The 21684-nt window shown below is 41.5% G+C and overlaps 1 pseudogene; it reads right to left on the bottom strand.

The window, feature by feature from the left end:
- Positions 1–2912: 2912 nt before the first annotated feature.
- Positions 2913–21684, bottom strand: part of LOC142324664 (glutathione hydrolase 1 proenzyme-like) — a 50024-nt pseudogene continuing 31252 nt past the window's right edge.

A 21684-nucleotide genomic window follows, 5' to 3' on the forward strand; every position in this document is an offset into this window, starting at 1 on the left:
CAATAACTCAAGACATGTTTTGTCTACACAATTTTTCCCACTGAAATTCACCAAAATTTTATCCTCAAGTTAATGAGATAATTGGGGTGAACTGTTATGCACATGTACAATGTAAATTAATATTTTGTATAATTGTTATGTAAAATGTACATCACTTAAAAGCTGTACAGGTAAATGCAATTGGTCATGTTAAAAAACCACATGAATAAAAATAGCCTAGAGAGACCATAATTGTTAAAACTTTAACCATTATAACAGGAGGAACAAGGGCAAAAGTATTATTACTAAAGGCACTAAATTACCAAACCCTATTTATTTTATTTCCTAACATATTTTAAGAATTTTTTAGACCACAGGCAACACAAAAAAATAATTCTATTGAAAAGATCATCAGCCTGGATGGCTGATGTAATTTTTCAATTCCTTGATGGTAGAGCCAGCTAAAAATGATAATATAACCTCCAGAATGGAATGGTAGCGCCTCAGTCTTTTATCTGAAAGGTCCTGGATCCAAAAAGGCATGGCACTTTTCATAAGCTTCAAAATTCCCATTCCATATTCCCACACACAAGTTTCAAGATTTTGTGAAGAATTATTCATCAAAAAAATCTTCCAAATTACTTTGCAATAATGACATAAAGATCCTACTTACGAATAGCGAACTTGTTGGTCAAGAACAATACAAAAACAATGTTATGAGATTAAAGGGCAGTTCAATAAGTGTGTTCATTATAAAAACATGGAGATTAAAAAAAATAGAATAAGGGTCTTTGTTATCTGCATCAGAAATATCAGTAAAATGCTAAATATTTGAAATTTGCCCAGTGATCTTTGAGTAAAGGGTAAAGAATTTTATAATACATCAAAAATAAATAATTCTAAATTTCTTAAAATTATCTACCAATTTTAAATTAAATTGGTTAGATTTTTATCAGTTAAGTATGAAAACAATCTCAAAAAAAACAAATTAAGCCATAATATTATTACTTACAATCTAAATCTCTATAATATAATCAGCAAACTTTTTAGTAAATAATAAAAAAATATATATTTACGTATAAAAAAATCTAACTACTCAATTTAATAATTAAAATATATTTAGAATTATAACATTTGTTTTTCTTTTTAATAATGATGCTGAATATGAAAATTAAATTTTTCAGAAAAGATTACTATTTAAATTTCTAGCGTAAACTACTGTTCTCTCATGTTAAAAAAAAATATTATTATTTTATATTTTTAATGAAAATGGTATATGTTGTAATGCTAAAATAGGAAACTGATATTATCAAGAATTTATCTTATGTTATATATCCATAATCAGTGCAAGATGCTTTTAATGAAATACAAAAAAAAATATATACATTAGCTTAATTATTGCTGTTCCATCACCAAAACAGAACACAATTTCATATGTTACCACAGTGTTTTCGATATTAAAGTCATAAATTATCACTACGGAATGTTAAATTTCACACTGGCAGAAAAAAGTATAAAAATATTACTTAATAATCCAATAAAATCATATATCAGTATTAATAAAAAAGACAATAAGTAATATTGGATGTCATTAATGCAGAATTGTATGTACATAAAGATTTTCAACATTTAATTATTCAGTTATTATTAACACTTAATTGATCTACCTGTATTCTAGAACGTATATTAAATTATAAAACAAGTAATTGCAGTTATAAAAGATACACAGAGAAAAATATTTAATATAAAAACAGATAACACAAAATATTACTCGGGTTGTGAATGATGCAGTTACTTTACAATAAATATTCCAACCTTTAGAACAGTCTGTCAGTAATGCATTACTGACATGATAGTACATCTAGTTCATTAACATAAAAAAAAAATCTGTTACCTTCACATGAAACACTCATGGGTTAATAATGCTGTTTACACTACTGGAACTAGTTATAAAAAAAATTTTGCATTCTAGAATTTCCTATGTGCAGTTTGGAAGCAAAATCTTGTCTGCAATCAATGCAACCACCATGCTCTATAGAAAAATCATAATTACAAACTGCATAATATATAATATCTGGCAACTTGGCCACTGAAATAAAGCACAGCCATTCTTTCTGTGGACTATAATTCTCATTGGTTTATATTTATTTTATTTAAACTAATCCATATCAATTAAATTTCAACACTTTCACTTGTTACTAGTTACTTTTTTCAATTGTTTCTTTTTTGTTCTTATTTTAACAACTCTGAAACACACGATTCAATCCAAAATAAATAAACAGTTATCCAAAAAATAAATAGTTATCCAACATATATAGATAACATAAATATGTTTTTTTTTAAATTTTATTAATATAAAATGTGTAACAGAAAATTATTTCAAACTACCTATTAAACATTATTTTAATTACTACCTATTAAACTGAACAGTTTAATTTGTTCAACATTTTCGAGAACAATTATTCAGAAGAAAATCAAAATTAATCAAGAATGAGAACTGTTTAAAAGTATACAAGAGATTAATTGAATTATCTCACTATAAAATACAGTTGCCCACGCCATAATACTATAATTTTTGTTACCCATGCCAAATGATTTAAATGTAAGATCACTTTCAATTACATTGTAGACTGAAATTATTAAAAATATACCAACATACAGATAAAAAGCATCAATTTAAGGTAAATTTGATTTAGTTACTTTATATAATTTTCACTATCAATCATCATAAACAGCAAGATGCTGTTGAAGGTGATCCAAATGGAGAAGAACCATTAGGGGTAAGAATTGCAGTTTAAGTTTTCTAAAACATAACTTCATAAATTCCTATTAAGTGACAGCTATTAAGTTTGCTCTCCCACTTAATCTAAAACATAAGTTTTTTTATGATTATTCTATACCTATAAAAAGGAAAACTTAACATACGCCGAAACCAGTGGTAAATTATGATGTGCAGAATCGGCAATGACGGCAGTCAGATGTTTCATCGTCCAATCAGGATACGCAAGGATAAGGGCAACGATAGTACTTTTCACGTACGATCTTGAAGGTCCATCCGAATAACGTGGCAACGTTAGTTGCAATGTTTTACAAATACCACGTACCACATTCTCACTAATACCTTTTTAACAGAAAAAAAAGAAAGAAAACAGGTTAACAAACAACAATGCATAAATTTGAAAAAAAAAATAATTAACATCTACAATAAACAAAAGTTCAGATATTTAATCCACCGGGTTGGTGCAGTGGTAAATACATCCTCCCCAAATCAGCTGGTGATTTGGAAGTCGACAGTTCTAATCGTTCAAACCCACCGGGTTGATCTAGTGGTTAACGCGTCTTCCCAAATCAGCAATTTTGACAGTTTTGATGTGTCAAAATAAGTTTCTGACTTCAAATTCGTGTTCTCCGACACCAAAAAACACTTATTAACGTTGTCTGTAATGTCAAACATTGATTTTCCTTCATAAAAACGCTAGTTGTCAATTGATTGACAGCAATTTTGACAGTTTTCATGTGTCAAAATAAGTTTCTGACCAAATTCGTGGTCTCCGACCCCAAAAACCCTTATATACGTTATTTTTGAAGTTTTGTGATGAAACATGCAAGCGCTATATCGTCACGACATGAAAATAACCTAAAACCCATGTTAAATCCCCTTTAAAATTCAAGTGGAGTGGGGGATGACGTTTTTCGAACGGAAAGGGTTCAGCAACGCGTCAAAAATTTTGTTTTTGAGAGTACTTTTAAATCAGGAGGTGCACGTTTTTCAACAAAAAATTTGCCCTATTTGGACAATTCTAATCCATATCTATTTATTTGATCAATAAATTTATTTTAAAAAAATTTACCGTTTATATTTCATTCATCCTCGTAATAATTTACGTTACATACGTATTAACGCCACCGCAGCTACAGCTTTATTTAAAAAACAAAATAGTCAATCAGATTTCGGTGGTAAATGGGCCGAAACAGATTCAAAACAGAATATAAATGCTTATTTATATTTATTTATTTTATAAAAATAACTTTTTTCCCTTCTCCCCCAGACCGGTTATCCATTTAAGTATACTCGGTCTGGGAGAGTGTCCTTATACTCTAAGAAGGCCTACCCGTCCACCGGTTATAATTCCGGCACGGCAGGTCGCCCCCCCCCCGATCACACCGCGTTGGTCTAGTGGTTAACGCGTCTTCCCAAAGAGTTACAGTGTTCAAGTCCTAGTAAAGCCAGATATTTTTACATGGATTTGAATACTAGATCGTCTATACCGGTATGTTCTTTAGTGGTTGGGTTTTAATTAACCACACATCTCAGGAATGGTCGAACTGAGACTGTAAAAGATTACATACACTCCATGTACACGCATACGTATCATCCTCTGAAATATTATCTGAAAATTAATTACCAAAGGGTAAACAAGAAAAAGAAAGAAAGTTCAGACATTTAAGTCACCTGTTCTCAAATGTAAATTTTGTGAAAATTTTGTAAAAGTGAAAATAAATATAGGATTTTCTTCCGTAGTTTTTATTTCGTTGCAGCAAATAAAGGAAGTATTATTATTTTTTTTTTCTTCAGTCATTTGACTGGTTTGATGCAGCTCTCCAAGATTCCCTATCCAGTGCTAGTCGTTTCATTTCAGTATACCCTCTACATCCTACATCCCTAACAATTTATTTGACATATTCCAAACGTGGCCTGCCTACACAATTTTTTACTTCTACCTGCCCTTCCAATATTAAAGCGACTATTCCAGTTGACCTGTATCTTTTTAGAATTTCAATTAACAAACTAAATTCACATTCATTCTTTACATAAGTTTTGTAATCTTATAGGGCTGAATTGAAGGAACCTTTATTTATGAATAACCAAAGTTTCTGTTTTATATTATATTAAATGTAGAATTAATTCCAATTTTATACTTAATTTGAAAGCAACAGGATACTTCATTATGTTGTATTAACTTAAATTTGTATTGAAGCTTTACATATCTATGTATTGCAACTTATAAAAAACGTTTTGCTTCTCTTTTAACAAAGTTTTGTGAAAATTTGATTCTATCTAATTAATAAATGAGTAGTCAAATTTATTCGTGTAAATTAATTTGAATAATTTTTCTATTTGTCAAATATCAATGGTTTTTTTTTACATTTTTTTATTGCTGTAATATATGCTTAGTTGACCTACATCTTTTTTACAATTCCAGTTTACAAACTAAATTCAAATTCATTCCTTACATAAGTTTTGTAATCTTAAAAGGTTGAATTATAGGAAGTTTAATTTACGAATGAACAAAATTTCTGTTTTAACTTTCATTATTTTTTTTTTGTCTTCAGTCATTTGACTGGTTTGATGCAGCTCTCCAAGATTCCCTATGTAGTGCTAGTCGTTTCATTTCAGTATACCACCCCCTACATCCTACATCCCTAACAATTTGTTTTACGTATTCCAAACGTGGCCTGCCTACACAATTTTTTCCTTCTACCTGTCCTTCCAATATTAAAGCGACTATTCCAGGATGCCTTAATATGTGGCCTCTCTTCTTATAACTATACTTTTCCAAATGCTTCCTTCATCTGTTTGTCGCAATACCTCTTCATTTGTCACTTTATCCACCCGTCTGATTTTTAACATTCTCCTATAGCACCGCATTTCAAAAGCTTCTAATCTTTTCTTCTCAGATACTCTGATCGTCCAAGTTTCACTTCCATATAAAGCGACACTCCAAACATACACTTTCAAAAATCTTTTCCTGACATTTAAATTCATTTTTGATGTAAACAAATTCTTACTGAAGGCTCTTTTAGCTTGTGGTATTCGGCATTTTATATCGCTCCTACTTCGTCCATCTTTAGTAATTCTACTTCCCAAATAACAAAATTCTTCTACCTCCTTAATCTTTTCTCCTCTTATTTTCACATTCAGTGGTCCATCTTTGTTTTTTCTACTAAATTTCATTACTTTTGTTTTGTAATCACAAAAAATTTCAGTTTTCAGATTTCAACGGAAATATCCATTTTGACTAGTTTCAGCATAGACGTACGTAACATACTGTCACTGAATGGATGGCTTCAACAGCAAAAAGCACCTTAAAACCTTATTGTAACCCTGACAAGAGCTGTTTGCAGTTTCTGAAGCGGTTGCCCTGAGAACCGTTTTTGCGGCACAGAAGGGTACAGAAGCCAAACCCACCGTTGGTCTACTGGTGAACGCGTCTTCCCAAATAAGCTGGATTTGGAAGGCGAGAGTTCCAGCGTTCAAGTCCTAGTAAAGCCGGCTATTTTTACACGGATTTGAATACTAGATAGCGGATACCGGTGTTCTTTGGCGGTTGGGTTTCAATTAACCCAACCACACATCTCAGGATTGGTCGAACTGAGAATGTACAAGACAACCATTTACACTCATACATTTCATCCTCATTCATCCTCTGAAGTATTATTTAAACGGTAGTTACCGGAGGCTAAACAGGAAAAATAAAGAAGGTCGGCCCCCCGATCGAATCTTTTGTTACTTTAAATATTTGCCTGCCTCAAATCCCCAGGTACGAATCCAGGTCCAGCAAAGCTGTCCCCAGCCCACCCCAGGGACCGGTTCTGTCTTTTTTATGCCTGCCTCAAACCTCGCAGCCCCGCCTATGCCATTACGGACCTCAACTACAAGGCCGGGTCTCGGTCTTAACTTTATTATTCTCCATAATTCTGATGTCCTATCCCGTTGAAGTCACAAATTACTAGTATCCTATTCTACTACCTCCGGGTATCCTCTTTCAATTTCTCCGGGTAAATTATGCCTTTTTGAAATTCTGGAAAAGTCAATTAAAGGGCAAATACAATTGTTTCTTATGGTTTATGAGCTGAAAAATAGAAAAAAAATAGGTCCCAGAACGGTATCTCTCTTAATTTCTAAGATATCCCATGTAAAACGCCAAAAATAGCGTGAATATATATATATATATATATATGTACAGAGTGATTCAGAACGATAGGGCAATACTTTGACAACTCATTCTAGAGACTAAAAATAAGAAAATTCATATAAATATAAATCCATATTTTTGGCGTTTTACACGGGATATCTTAGAAACTAAAAGAGATACAGTTCTGGGACCTATTTTTTTCAATTTCCCAGCTCAAAAACAATAAGAAACAATTGAATTTGTCCCTTAATTGACCTTCCCAGAATTTCAAAAAGCCTTAATTTACCCGGAGGAACTAAAACTTGGGCGAAATCTTTCACCCTGTATAACTCGCTAACGAAACTTTTTTTTTCGGACCTATATTTATATTAACTTTTTTCTTATTTTTAGCCTTTAGAATGAGTTGTCAAAGTATAGCCCTATCGTTCTGAATCACCCAATACGTGTATATATATATATATATATATATATTCACGCTGGGGAATACCAACGGGGATTTAGGCCATGGAGAGGTTGCCCGGAGCAAATAATATCCCTAAATTTATGATGGACTTATATAAAAGACGGAAAAAACAACTAATAATCACCTTTGTCGACTTTAAAAGGGCCTATGATTGTATACACCGACCATCCATGCTGAATATTCTGAGAAACCTGGGCCTTCACCCTAAACTCGTAAACATGATAAAATTAACTTTAACCAATACCCAGTCCAGAGTGAAATTCAGAGCTGAACTGTCTCAACCCTTCTACATAAAAACTGGATTGAGGCAAGGAGACGGCCTCTCACCACTCCTTTTTAACTGCACCCTCGAATTTGTCATGAGAAAATGGTATGAAATAAATCCCAAAAATATAAAAATGAGTACTAAGAAAAACTCCATCACACTAAATCGCCTAGGATTTGCAGATGACCTCGCTCTTTTAGCGAACAATATTCAAGAAGCCAAAACACAAATCATGAGCCTTCAAAACCTAGCACAAAGGATAGGGCTTTATATCTCTTTCGAAAAAACTGAACTAATGGCCATAGATCCTATGGTAATAGAGCGCATTACGGTAAACAATCAGAAAATTAAAATAGTAAAACAATTTAAATATCTAGGGGAAATAATAACTTATAATTTAAATGAAAAAGTGACATGGCAAAACAGGACAAATAAAATGATTAAATCCCAAAAATTAACTCGGTCAACATATAACAAAAAATGCCTTTCTGCTAAAACAAAACTTTATAAAATAACATTATAAAACTGTAGTACAGCCAGAAGTCACCTACGGAAGCGAGACCCTTTTCAAAATCACTCAGAAAAACCGAATTGAAAAAATTCTGAAAATAGAGAGGAGAATTGTCGGAACGTGTATCAATAAAAAACACCAAAAAGAAGGCCGATGGTGGATTGTGCCAAATGAGGTGGTGTATCGAGAAATAGAGACTGTTACTGATACTATGCGGAAAAAAAGAATCTCTTTCTTTGGTCATCTCATAAGGACACAAGGAAACAAGACCGTCAAAAAATATCATTGAAAAGCTCTGGTTCCAAAAGCTAGAAGTAGGATGGATCAAAGAAATTAGAGAAGATATGAAAGAATTGGGAATTTCCCTGACCGACCTACAGAATAAAACTGGAAAAATTACAAAGCTAAAAGATAAAAGCATTAGATTTAAACAAAAGTCAGACAAACGACAAAATACAACGAAGAGGGTGTTTACGGATGAAGAAAAGAAAGCAAGATCTGAACGGATGAAGAAATACTGGGCAGCTCGGAAGAGTAAAATAACACGCTTTTCTCAGAAAAGATCCAACTAAAATTGACTTAAGTGGTCCCATGTTGGCCGTAAAAGCATAATATAATAATAATATATTCACGCTATTTTTGGCGTTTTACATGGGATATCTTACAAACTAAAAGAGATACAGTTCTGGGAGCAATTTTTTTTAATTTCCCAGCTCAAAAACAATAAGAAACAATTGAATTTGCCCCTTAATTGACCTTCAGGGTCTCGGTCTTAACTTTATTATTCCCCATAATTCCGATGTCCTATTCTGTTGAAGTGACAAATTGCTAGTATCCTCATCTTCTATCTTCATGATAGAGTAGGTGAATTTTTCAAATTTCCTCCAATTTTCATCAAAAGATAGGAGGAATTGGGCAAGTCCACGTCCGATATTCCAGCTCGTAATCTCACATCATACCAGTTAATACATCTGAAGATGGTGTGTTCAGGCGTATCCTCGTAATTCACAATACATACATTTGTGGCTATTTCTCAAGCCAAATCGGAAGAAATACGCCTGGAAATTTCCGTGACCCGAGAACAAGTGTGATATAGTATCCGATTTCTCTGAATTCCGATTCACCCATTGTCTTAAACTTGGAAAAAGGCGTTTGGTCCACAGGGCGCCCTGATATTGGTCCCATCTTTCCTGCCATTATCTGGTCCCTTTGCTTGCAATTTCTCCATACCTTGGGAACGCAACCATCTTTCTAGCGCCCTAAGTTCAATGGGTGGATCAGAGGCAAGAACAGATGCCGCTTTGTACGATATGGTACGGTATCCACTTGTTACTCCGATCAAGCCACGTCTATGAATTCCCTCAAGTCGCCTGTCATTTCTAGCAATAAGTATAGCCTAATACCATATCGGCGCTGCATACAATAATATAGATGTGCAAGCAGAAACTATGACCTATTCTTCTGGAAGCTCTAGGAGCAGTCTTGCCAGATAATATTCCAGACTTTTCTTCCGCACCACATCTGTCAGCTATATGCGGACTGAAGCTCACGAGATTTATCAAGGATAACTCCAAGGTACTTCGTTGTTTGTGTAACTCGACGTATAGGATGATTGCCCACTTTCAAGTCTAAGTTTCTGATGTGCCTTTTGCCTGTTAAAGAAATGTATTCACATTTGTCTACAGGCCTTGTTCGCCCAACCAGGCGTGAATCAACTCCAGGACTCTATCGCCACTAGTCTCAATTTCGATCTCAGTTTTTGCTGCAATTAATATAACCAAGTCGTCAGCATATGATTTCAACTCCATCTGGTAAAATTCAGCCTCAAAACATCGTCAAAGGCTATTAACCACAGCAATGGGCCCAGGACAGACCCCTGCGGTACACCACCAAAAATTTGATGTTTCAAGCTTCCCTCCAAGGTGTTAACAGTGCACCATTCAGATAATCGCCAACATTTCTCTGTAACCAATTACTAATGCCTCTTCTAGCCAGGGCATTCCTTATAGTATCCCATTTGACAGTACCAAAGGCGTTTTAGATATCGAGCGTAATTAATAGCGGTATTCTTCGCGTTCTCAATGTTCCGCTACGCGTGGAGAGGGCCCATTTATATATCCTGTCCAAAGCCTATAAAGTAGATCCGCCCTTTCTAAAACCGTACTGATTCCTGTGTAATCCATCATTACGTTCGAGCTCTTCCATAATTGAATTTGTTATTAATCTTTCTGCCACTTTTCCGATATTATTTATAAGGCTAAGCGGCCTGTATGTAATATTCTGTGTGCGACTCCCTTTTTGGTAATAAAACTACCTTGGATTCCTTCCATATGTCAGAAAACAACTTATTTTGTACTCCATAGTTCACGATATCTGTAATTTCCCAGGGAACTCTATTCACGAGTCCTTTAAGGATTGCAGCTGGTATGTTATCCGGACCAGGGCTTTTCTTGTCTTTTAATTTTCGAATAGCTGTGGCAACTTCGGTCTGAGTGAATCTTCTTCCATTACAATCAATCAAATCAGCTATAACAAGGTCATCAACCGGAAATAAGACAAATTAATTGTGCCCTAGCATTCTCCATAGAGTTAGGGTAGGCAACCGTCGCCCCAGTTTTCCTGTGACCAGCTTATATGCCTGTCCCACGGATCGTTATCGCGTTCTGTGCATAGTTCTATCCACTTGTCTCTTTTCGCCTGCTTAATTAAATAATTGAGGGTACTCCTTACTTCAGCAAATGCCACTGATGCCATTTCATGCGCCGGGCCGCCGTTCCTTAATGTCCTGTGCTTCTTTCTACGACAAAGTTGATGCTTCCTCCTCTGCTCGGAAATCCCAGCGTTCCACCAGTAGACTGGGCGACGTGTATTGGACAACGGTATTTTTGCCATTTCACCAATTATAATATCTTGTAGAACTGACGGTGTGACTACCCTACAGTCAGACAGTTTGTTGACAGCTCTGTCTACAATTTTATTTATTTATCCACTGGTGAAACGCGAATACCCACGAGGACAGGCAATAGGCGGTAAGGCTTCCTTCATTGTCATCAGTGTTACAAAGTGATCGCTGGCGGTCTACTCCCTGAGGACTCTCCATTGGAAGAGTGACGGGTCCCAACGACTCTCAATCAAAGTGAGATCAAGCACAGATCTATGTCCTCTTGCCTCAAATGTGTAGGAGTTATCGTTAAGGCATACCCAACCTACAGCCATCATCATATTTCCAAATATTTCTCCTCTTCTATTTGTACGGTTACTCCCCGAATTGAAATCTCACATTAGGACGAATCTTTTTGTTGCCGCTAATACTCTGGTGAGTTCGAAGATGTATTGCTCATATGTATCTAGAGTAATATTCGGGCTTATGTAACCAGATACCAAGACCATATCAGGCAAAAGCACAGCCAAAATTCCATCTCCTCTATAGAGAAGCTGGTATCCTAGTTTGCTACTGACGTTATGAATGGCCACATCGCCAGATGCGTCGGCAAGCTAGTCGTGACGGGCCGCCGTCCTATAATTTGGCTGTTTTTTTTTTGTTATCCTCCATCCATTCATCTATTGTTCTAAGCGCTTGGTTTGCCTTGTTCTCCAGTTCATTAATATCTCTGTCTTCTACTAATATTGAGATATCATCCGCGTATCCTACTATCGATACCCCTTCGGGGTAGTTCAGCCTGAAGATTTTATCATAGAAAACATTCCATAAGGTTGGGCTAAGGACAGATCCCTGCGGCACCCCTCCGAATACCTGAAATATCGCTTTCCTTTCTAGGGTTTTGACCTCTATGAACCTATTTTGCAGATATTGATCTATCTGATTTACTAAGTATTTACTTATTTGCATGGCTTGAAGCGCCTCAATGATGGCTGTCCAGGAGACCGTACCAAATGCGTTTCTAACATCAAGCATTATGATCATGGGTTTATCATAATTTGGCTCAGCGGTCACCACAATGTCCACTCTTTCGTTTCTGGCTATTTCCTCCACTAGAAATCATGCGAAAGGAAACTTCGATCGGCATTTGACAGCAGTAGTTTAGCCATCCGTTCTCTTGTCGCATCCTACGCCTCCATTGCTGTGATCAGAACTACAGCGATCCAGACATTTCATTTGCTCCCTGCAATCACTTATTATATCTCCCTTTGCGCCGCAATTAAAACACAACGCTGACCTGTCAGGCCCCAAACAGTCAATTTCTCTGTGGCCAGTCGACCAATATCTACGACATTTCTGGGTCTCTGTGCGGATATAGGCCCGACAGTGGACCCATCCGACTTTGATTCTTTTGGCCACAAGTCGGACCGCTGCCTTATAACTGGTAATAATCGTGGCATTTCTTGTGTCGCCATAAGCGTGTCTAATAGATGAAATTCTAAACGATTCATGTTTACCAATGATTGATGTATTGCTTCTTGTAAGTCTTCCTCAGTCTTTGATGTGTACTACCGAGCGTCTATCCCCTCTAGATCTTACGTCCACCTTAAGCACCGTGGTGAATTGCCCCGCTTTTTCCTGGCACCCTCGATCCTGACCTCCAATTCGTTGTTCCTTCCTTTTCTTAGAGAAAGTACTTCTCCAGCTTCTTCCTTGTTTATTTTACCTTTCATGGTACGGAGCAGATCCGCGTAGGACTTTCCCTGTCCCTTGATGACTACTATCTTGCTCCCCTCAACCGGAAGCGTCGAGCGACGTGCCGAGGCGGATCTGGATCGACCACGGCTTGAGTTTGATTTCCTGGGTACTACCAATGTTGCAGGTTCCTAGTTGGTTCTATGCAAATAAATAAGTATTTTTCTCAAAATATTGCCGTATTCACCAGTCGGTAGAATATAGGTCACTTTGCGTACTCTGACTAGTACCTTTCTTAATGCACTTACAATGCATCTGGCCGCAAGCTTTTCCCCTTTTTCAGAATCGAAGAAAATAGTAAATTTATTTTTCTTAGTAGCCTCCATTTAGAGACCCTCCATCATTGTAGAGGAGTCTAATGCGATCATGCCTGCTTGGATCTTCTCTGTGGCCGCTCTCTTCTATTTACTGATGTCAACAAATTGACATGTATCCCCGTCTGTCGGAAGAATAACGACTTTCGCCTTGTTCATTGCCCACGCAGACCACCTGCGCGGGAGTAACTCGATTAGTTCATCATCAGACAAATCAAGATTTAAGATTTCTGCCTGATCCGTGTCAGAAGCAGGATCCAGTCTGGGTGGACTGCGTGTTAACCTCTACGGGAAAGGGCATATCAGACAGATCAGTTAAGCCCTCGTGTATTCTCCTCAGCTCCTGCTCGTGGACCGCTATACGAGGTGCGACAATAAAGTAATGAGACTGATGTGAAAAAAATGTCGCTTACCGTTTTAGTCATGTTTAGTGTTGCCTCCTTCAAAGTAGTTCCCCTCTGATTGCACACACTTATTCCAACGGTTCTGCCATTGATGGTAACATTTCTGGAACTCTCTTCCGTAATATCCTCCAAGACCCTCGTCACAGCTTTTTGGACATCTTGTGTTGTTTGAAAATGGTGTCCCTTGACCGCCATTTTGATTCTTGGAAATAGAAATAAGTCGCACGGAGCGATATCTGGTAAATAAGGTGGCTGTGGTAGTACTGAAATTTGTTTTCAAGTTAAAAATTGCCGTACTGACAGAGCAGTATGGGATGGCGCATTATCGTGATGCAGAATCCGATTATCAGCAATGTTGGCACGGACACGAAGAACTCGTTCAAGTAGTCTTTCTAGAATTTCTTTGTAGAAATATCGGTTAACTGTTTGTCCAGAAGGCACCCGCTCTTTATGAACAATTCCCTTGGAATCGAAGAAGCACATAAGCATGCGTTTTACTTTTGATTTTGACATGCAAGCTTTTTGTGGTCTGGGTGATCCCTTTGAGCACCATTGCGAACTTTGGCGTTTTGTCTCTGGATCGTATTGAAAAAACCAACCTTCATCACCAATAATAACACGGCTCAACAAATCTGGATTGATTTCCGTTTGCTCTAACAGATCGGCTGCCACATTTTTCCGTGTTTCTCGCTGTTGTTGTGTGAGATTTTTGGGGACCATTTTTGCACAAATCTTTCTCATACCAAGATCTTCAGTTAATATTAGACGAACCGTTTCACGATCGATGTTGAGTTCTTCTGCAATCATTTTCACGGATAATTTTCAATCAGATCGTACGATTTCACGCACCCTGGTCAACTTGACATCTGTCCGTGAGGTTGATGGTCGTCCACTGCGGTTTTCATCTTCAACATTCGTTCTGCCTTCACTAAAAATTTTATGCCACCGAAAAACTTGAGCACTTGACATAACCTCCTCTCCAAAAACCTTCTGAAGCTTACCGTAAGTTGTCGTCGTGTTTTCACCCGATTTAACGCAAAAATAAATGATATACCGTTGCGCAATATTTTGCGGTTTCATTTCTGTGACGAGAGACACAAACACGTGTTCACTTATTACAGCACAACTCACGACTGAGCATTTGCATCAATGCGCCGCTTGAACTAGAAGTATCTTATAGACCAAGGTCAAAGATGGTGTGCCTACGCAAGCTGCAGGGTTGCCACATCTTGCAAAGAAAAATCAGTCTCATTACTTTATTGTCGCACCTCGTATATCTAGTCAAACCTGACCTCGTGTGCTGTTTCAGGGTATCAATCGCTTGTCCAAGCTGGTGAACCAGACTGCCAAATGAGTACGGCGACCCATCCTCTTCTTTAGAGGAGCCCTGACGGGCTCTCTTTTTCCCTTTGATGTCCATTTTCTTGACTATAGACGATTTCGTCGTGCCACCACTTTCGGAGGATGCCCCTTACAAAGGAAGTGACCCACGCCATCTCATGGTGTAGTACTGGACTAAGAAGATCATTCCGACTCCAGCGAATACCCACACGCCCTAGTGACCCAAACAATTTGGTAGGGGGGGGTTGGGGAGGGGTGTCGAAGTTTGGGATTTTTTGTGATCGGGATTTATATCAAGGAAATTTTTGGATAGGGTAACTATAGCAGAAGTTATGAAGGAAAAGGAATTGCCCCTACTAAATTCACTTCGTAGCACTTAGAAAAATTTCCTAAGTCCTTGTTTACGGAGAGTTGAGTAGTGACTCGGTCCGATAAGCAGCTAGATTCGGTGTATCCCGTACGGGTGATAATATCAGTGGTTTTTCATAGTTTTCGGTAGTTATTAGTGTTTAGTGATAAAATATAGGTTTAGACGAGTGGATTAAGGCATAAAACGTTCAAATCGGTTAGAAATGACAGTAGATATAAGGTTTTTTAGTTTAAATATGGACCGCATGGCGGTCGTATTAAGTGGAATTTTAAACAATGCCAATTAGCGTAGAATAGTTTGTAGTTGTTAGTGTTTGACAAGACGATCATTTTAAGACATCAACCGTGGAAATCGGTTCGTGGGAAGGCGTGATATTAACGTTTTTCCCTCACCAAGTGTCCACGTGGCGACACTTCGGCGCCAGCCCTTTAAGTTAATTTATACATTAGTAGTGACTCTTTTTTAAGTGATAGATTATCAACCTTGTTTGTTTTGTTGATGATAATAGTAGTTTAAGACAGTTAGATATAGTTTTAATTAAATAATAAGTGTTTTTAGGAGGTAACCTAAACGGGATTCTCGCCACGTGCTTTGTGGAGGGAAAAATACTAGCATAGCAGGCGGGATACTGTATAGTGGTATCAGCCGCCATTGTCCGCCATTATTAGGACAAGTTAAAGACAAAGAGGTTGCAGCAGTGTTGCCAACCTACTTAGTGAATCAGTTAAGACTCGTTTAAGTGAACTAGACTAATAATTAGTTTTAGGACCGTAATCTTATTTAATTAGTGTGTTATTTTTGAGTGGTGCGAACTCTAGGGCGTAAGTCCTGCATCATTTAGGTTATTTTGTTAATTATTTTATTAACGAGCTACAGTAAGTGTAGTATAGGACTAGTAAGTGGAATCTGTGGGGTTTTCCCGTACCAACCGGTGCTGATGGAGCGAGCAGTCGATATGGAGCAAGAGCTGATGATTGCCGGCGATGCGGGGTGTAGTGCAGCAACGACAGAGGAAGAGAGGGCCTTCCGACGGTCAAGGAAGACGTTGCGCTCACCGCGCCCCCCGCTGACTTCCTCCACCGACCAGTCAGAGGAGGAGGCAACGGACGAGACGGTTTTGGGCAAGCTCAGGGCGCGGAAGCGCAGGAAGGAGGTGAGTGAAGACGCGGAAGAGGCCCACCACCCGACCATGAAGTCGCTTCTGGAAGAAATTCAGGTCCTGCTGCTTCTATGTGAGGCGAGCCCAGAAGTGAGCGACATTTTCAAGGAGACGGCCGGCAGAGTCATGGAAAAGGCGCAAAGGGTTGCGACGACGATGCAGGGCACTCAAGGGACTGCGAACCTGGACAATAAGCATACCCAGACGGCAGGGTCGGATCTCGCCGCGATCCAGGCAGCGCTGAAGAAGGGGGAGGTCCAAGACCTGAAGGAGCTTGCTGAAAAAAGGTGGCCCCAACAGGCCTTCGAGCTAGTCGAGGAGGTGCGGGGCTTACCCAAGGCGGATGACGAGCGTGCATGTGTCTATGTGCTGGACCTTGAGGGCGACAAGAAGTCAAAAATAGCTTGCCGGGTCTGCGACCTGGCACCCGGTATAAAGAGGAAGCTGAACAGTGGCGCTATGCTCCCAGGCACTGTGGTGCGACATGTCGCGGCCACAGACGTTATTGGGGAAAAAGAGGAGATCGACCCGTCGGGAAACCTGTACGTGATACCAGTTAAAGGGGAAGACATAACTGCTGTCGACTGGTTGCTATCTGGTCTGGAAACCGTTTCAACGTACGAGGTACACCCGGTGACTGTTGCGGCGCCAGGGGGTAAACTGGGTAGCATAGTTAAAAACACCCTGGAATTCTGGGCAAGAAAGCATAAAAGGAAGGTTACTATGTTTCACTCAGGGGACCCGACCGAGGAACGGCGTGAGAGGCAGACCGAGACCGTGGTCCTACGGCAGACGGGCAAGTCCTATGCAGAGCTACTACGCCAAGTGAAGGTAACAGTGGGAGAGGAACTGGCTCCTAACATACTCTCAGTTCGTAAAGGCAGGGGCGAGGATGTCGAGGTACGGGTGCGGGCGGGGACCAACTCTGCCCAATCCCTACGAGAGAAATTGGCACAGAAGGCGCCATAGGTGAAGATTGGTGGGAAAGGGCAGTTGGACAGAAAAGAGGTTGTCCACATTAGAGACCTTGACGCTGAAGTGACTAAGGAGGAGGTGATGGCGGCGGTACAACGCGCGCTGGAGGGAAAGACGTCTGCTAGGATCACGTCGGTCCGCCAAGCATATGGACAAACGCAGAACGCCACTGTGGTGCTGCCGTTGGAAGAGGCGAAGAGGCTTACGTCCACCGGGAGGCTCCTTGTAGGGTGGCAATCGTGTCGAGCGGAGATACGAAGACCAGATGTTAACTGCTTTCGCTGTTGGGAGACGGGTCATGTTGCGGCACACTGCACGGGTCCCGATAGGAGAACCTGTTGTTACAATTGCGGGGCGACGGGGCACAAGAGGGCAGAGTGCCGGGAACCCACCAAATGCGTGGGTTGTGGAGTGATTGGGCATAGACTGGGTAGCAGGGACTGTAAACACGTTCGGAAATGAAGTGTTTACAGCTCAACGTAAACAGAGCCGTGGCTGCCCATGACTTGGCATGGGCGGCAGCGCTGGTTGGAGGATACGACCTACTGCTGGTCGTGGAACCTAATCAGCGACTGGTTAACTCAGGCCACTGGTATGTTGACCAGGATGGCGATGCTGCTATACGGAATGTCACCGGCAGGTTTGCAGTCACGAAGGTAGTTAGAGGTAGAGGGTTCGTGGCTGTAGACATCCATCAACTCACGGTGATCAATGGGTACATCTCTCCCAACAGCGGAATGGATCGACATGAAGAATTCATCGGAAACCTGGAGGAATGCATACGAAGGGCTGGGTTCCCGGTACTTTTGACCGGGGACTTCAACTCCGAATGCACTGAACTCGGAGGGTGCCGGTCCACGCGGAGAGGCTACACCCTAGCTACAATGCTTGGGGCCGCGGGACTGGTGGTCATGAACACGCCTAGGGTGCCTACATACGACGCAAGGGGTGATGGATCGGTGTTGGATCTGACAGCGGCCTCAGATAGGGTGGCAAGAAGGATAGTGGGCTGGCAGGTAGTAGAAGATGATTTTGCCAGCGACCACAAGGCCATAATTTTTGAAATACAAGGAGGCGGAAGGGGTCTAGAGGAACAGGACCCTATCTGGAGGCCGTCGGAACAGCAGGCTGCGACGGTAGCGGATAGGACGGCGGCAGAGGTGGCCCGTAGGCGTGTTCACACCCCCGAGGAATTCATGGCCATCCTACAGGGGGAATGTGTGAAGCAGCGGCCACAGCCTGGAAGACGCGTAAAGAATGTTTACTGGTGGAACAGGGACATTGCGAGACTACGTGGTGAAACCAAAACAGCAAGGCGGAGGATGCAGCGCGCACGACGGAGGGACTCTGAGCGCCTACAGGAGGAAACGGAGGTGTTCCACGCGGCACGAAGAAGCCTTTGTAGAGCCATTAAGGCTGCCAAACAAGAGGCGTGGCAACACCTCGTGGAAGACCTGGAGCAAGATCCGTGGGGCAGGGCCTACCAGATCGTCACCAAGAAGTTTGGTAGGCGCCTGACCCCATTGACAAGGGAACAGTCTCTCACAGCGATAACTGAGCTCTTCCACGTCGAAGAGGAGGAATGGGAACCGATAGCTGGTGATCAACAAAGGCGCTTCACTGTAGAAGAACTACAGTGGGCGTCCAAGAAGATGAGCCTGCGGAAGAGCCCGGGCCCAGATAACATCCCTGGGTCCATCGTGAAGGTGTTGGTGGATAGGCACCCGTGGACGGTGTTAGACATGTTCAGTGGGGCATTGTCCACGGGGAGTTTTCCCGGCTGTTGGAAGGAGGCCAGGTTGGTCCTCCTCCCGAAACCGGGAGCCGAAGAAACCAGGAAATACCGGCCGATCTGCCTCATCAACACGATGGGAAAGCTGTATGAGAGACTGATCGCTGAAAGACTGCGGTCGGAGATTGAGGCGGGCGGAGGTCTTTCCCCAGACCAGTACGGCTTCGTTCGGGGAAGATCGACCGTCGACGCCGTCCGACGGGTGCTAGAGTGGGCCAGAGTTCAGTCGGCAGGCACGTGGCGACGAAGGAAAATCCCATTGATCATTTTCCTAGACATCAGGAATGCATTTAACAGCGTGCCATGGGGAGTGATCATGGGAATACTCCGGGAGAGAGGGATCAGCGGCTACTTGCTCGCCGTAATAAATGACTATCTGCATGAGAGATCTCTGCGGGTACGCACAGAGGAAGGAGAAGATGACTTCAACATGTTTGGAGGCGTTCCGCAGGGGTCGGTGCTTGGGCCTCTTCTCTGGAACATCGCGTACGACGGCCTTCTGCGGGAAGAACTCCCGGAAGGATGCCAGTCGGTCGCGTACGCAGATGACCTCGCGCTGATGGTGTCGGGACGGACGGAGGAGGAGGTAGAAGATAAGGCAAACTTGGCGGTGGCAGTCGTCAGCAGATGGCTGGGGGAGAGAGGACTACGACTGGCACCGCACAAGACGGCAGCTGTCCCGATCACCGGCAGAAGAAGACTGAGAGGAATGTCCTTCATGGTAGACGACGTACGGGTCCACACGTCCGGTTGCGCTAAGTACCTGGGCGTGTGGATTGACAAGAATGGGCTGTCTAACACCCACCTCAGAGAGGTCACTAAGAGGGCCGAGAAGATACAAGACGCTCTACAAAAACTAATGGGCAACAAGAGCGGACCACGGGCGAGCAAGCGACGGCTGATCCTTTCAGTGGTTTCCTCCGTCTTGCTGTACGCGGTCCCGGCCTGGAAGGACGCACTTTCGAGAAAGAAGAACGTACGGATGCTAGCCTCCCTTACCAGAAGAGCGGCGATTCGCATAACATCGGCGTACCGCACCGTATCTGGATGCGCAGTGGCAGTCATCGCAGGGGTGCCTCCCATCGAGCTGCGGGCCACGCAGCTGGTCTCCACATACGAAGGAACGCCGAAGGCGGAAGCCGGGAGGCAGCTGATGGTCAACTGGCAGGAGATGTGGAGAACGGCTACGGCTGGGGCATGGACCAGGAGACTGATCCCGGACTTGGGACCGTGGGTCAGGCGGAGGCATGGGGAGGTAGATTACTTCCTCACGCAGTTCCTGTCTGGACACGGGGAGTTCGGGGTCTACCTACATCGGTTCAAGAGAAGACGGACACCGAGGTGCTTCTACTGCGGTCAGGATGACACGCCGGAGCACACCTTTTACGAGTGCGAAAGGTGGGCTGTGGTCCGGCAGAGGCATGGCACAGATGGCCTCACTCCAGAAACAACTGTAGCTCACATGCTGAAAGGGAAGAGAGAATGGGATGCGGTACAGAGCATGGTGGCTAGCATCCTGAAGACGAAGGAGGTACATGGAAGAGAGTGGGGAGAAGACTTCTAGGCGCGGGTAAGCAGCAATGTCCCTAGCAAGTATACTGTGTGTTTCTTCTACTATATATATTATTTTTGTGTTGTATGGTATTGTGAATTCATTGTCTCCATTGTCACTGTGGTTGGTACTCTACGGCCGGCTCGAGATGACAAGCACGATCGCTTCGACCGTGTGCAGGAGGGCCACGGCTAGAGGTGACATCGCCGAAGAGACAACATGAAGTGGGTTTCATTTATTATGTATTTTCCTTGTATTGTATGATTGTGGTATTATTTTATTTTATTGATTGTGTTCCTTCTAACGGTTACGAGGGCACTCACAGCGAACGTGCCCGCGGATTGCGGAAGGAGGAATAAGTTCAGACGCCAACGTGATGGGCTGCAACTGAAGGGAGGAAAAATAAATAAATAAATAAAATACAGGGGGCGAATCGTGGTCGCCGTGCAGGGCCAGGGAGGCAGCCTGGATGCAGAGGACGCTTTGGCTCCTTCATATGCAAGAATGAAGGTCAGTTGGGGTGCTCCAATGATGCATTTGGGACCCTCAGGTGTGAGAGGGGGACGCGGCGGTTTGCCGGCTTCGCGCAATGCGTAGCCGGCAACCTAGTGTAGGGACGGGAAGGGTAGCCTCTAAGTGGAGGGATGTAGTGGTTGTCCAGAAGGGAGGGCTGCTGCATCCTGATGAAACTGAGAGGACCCCGATGGGACGCCAAAGAAAAGGCAAGACAGGGGGGCAGTCGACTGCCACGACACTCCGACATTCCTGCGCATAGCCTAACGGCGGAGGCCGGGGATGTTGGGGGTGTTTAAGAAAAAAAAAAAAAAAAAAAAAAAAAAAAAAAAAAAAAAAAAAAAAAAAAAAAAGTCCTTGTTTACGTTAAATGATTCGCCTGTCGAATCTTGTCTTTCGACTTAGAAAATTTCAGTATAAAAGTAGTATTCATAACCAAAAAACCAAGTTGTTATACTTGTTTATAAAAAAATCAAAAAACAAGGGTTGAACT

Source organism: Lycorma delicatula, chromosome 5, assembly GCF_047948215.1.
Source record: "Lycorma delicatula isolate Av1 chromosome 5, ASM4794821v1, whole genome shotgun sequence".
NCBI lineage: Eukaryota > Metazoa > Arthropoda > Insecta > Hemiptera > Fulgoridae > Lycorma > Lycorma delicatula.